This window comes from Portunus trituberculatus, chromosome 5 (genome assembly GCF_017591435.1).
Source record: "Portunus trituberculatus isolate SZX2019 chromosome 5, ASM1759143v1, whole genome shotgun sequence".
In the NCBI taxonomy this organism is placed as follows: Eukaryota; Metazoa; Arthropoda; class Malacostraca; order Decapoda; family Portunidae; genus Portunus; species Portunus trituberculatus.
In genome coordinates this window covers 2,843,695-2,845,095 of record NC_059259.1, presented here as the reverse complement: position 1 = coordinate 2,845,095, position 1,401 = coordinate 2,843,695, and the positions used below count along the sequence as shown (strand labels likewise).

Below are 1,401 nucleotides of genomic sequence, written 5' to 3'. Positions count from 1 at the left end.
GTATCTTTTATCAGCTAGTCCTACTCTTAGAAGAAATCAATATATCGATAAGAAAACAAAGATAATTTAGCTCCAGAAAATTTATACCTAAATACATCCCCACATTTACAGCTTATCTATATTCTTTGTTTGCTCATTATTTCTAAGAGCCAGAACTTAGATATTTTCACTGTAATACTTTCCTTTTTCTCCATTTTTATTCCCATTTTCGAAAATCAACTCTACGCAAGATTATTACATACCTGGACAAAGTTACAGGTGTTCTAGTCTCTAGATATAAAGATCTAGGATAAAGACTAGAATTTTACCAGTGAGCCAATGAGCCATCCAGTCCAACAGAGCAGAGGGAAAGGAACATGGCTTCTACTTCACAATAGTCTGCGGGGAACACAATCACCTTCTGTTTCCTATATGTAAGTAAGGTACTGGAAAGAAATAACAAAAATGAAAGAAAAATGAATTAATAATGAGGTGCCAGTTCCTAAAGAAAAAAAAAGAACAGAGAGAGAGAGAGAGAGAGAGAGACGAATAAGTATACACAATATTCTTAATTTTTGTTTTTGTTTTCAAGTTAAGGTAAAAAGGAAGGAGGAAGTAATAAGGAAGGAGGAATACCGAAGCTGGCAAAAGTTTCACAGTTTACCAGTGAAAGGGGTGAAAAATGTGAATGATGGTTGATAATTATGACGGTGATGAAAACAGTACTGATGCATTGCGTATGGCTCAAGTAAGGTACTGGAAAGAATAACAAAAATGAAAGAAAATGAGTTAATACTTAGGAGCCAGTTCCTAAAGATAAAAAAAAGACACCAAGTATACACAAAATTCTTAAAATTCTTTTTTTATTATTAAAGTAATAAGGAAGAAGGAATATAAAAGCTGGCAAGAAGTTTCAGAGTTTACCAGTGAAAGGGGTGACAGAATGTGAATAATGGTTGATAATTATGACGGTGATGAAAACAGTACTGACGATGTGTATGGCTCAAATTAAAACACTGAACTTACCCTCCACAAGACAGCCAGGAGAAGGTCAAGGCGGGAACGGCTCAGTGGGTCTGTGTCGTTTGATATCACAAAGTCAAGGACGCTCCTGTCTCTGTGAGCTTCCAAAGTCAAACTGAGTATATCCCAAGCACAATTATTTTTCCTTCTGTCCGCCCACTTCCCGTTGTCTCCTCCCTTATCAAGGGGGATTCGTTGAAACACAGATGACGTAAATGTTTCCTTTTTCCGCTAATATGATTGGTGTTTTACTCTGATGTCATTGTTCCTACTTCTCTCTTCGTCACAGGCGGTTGGTGGAGAGCTTCTGACGTCACATTCCACCACTTACCGCAACTGGATGACAAAATGTAACTTCAATATCCTGGACACGCCCGCTTGTCTTTACCGGAAAAAAAA

The 1,401-nt window shown here is 37.2% G+C and overlaps 1 long non-coding RNA gene across 1 annotated transcript; it reads right to left on the bottom strand.

Moving 5' to 3' along the window:
- Positions 1-244: 244 nt before the first annotated feature.
- On the bottom strand, positions 245-1,122 carry LOC123515978. Its single transcript, XR_006678034.1, has 2 exons — positions 1,006-1,122; positions 245-425 (listed from the first exon to the last, which is right to left on the bottom strand). It is a non-coding gene; the product is annotated as an uncharacterized LOC123515978 (long non-coding RNA).
- Positions 1,123-1,401: the final 279 nt, after the last annotated feature.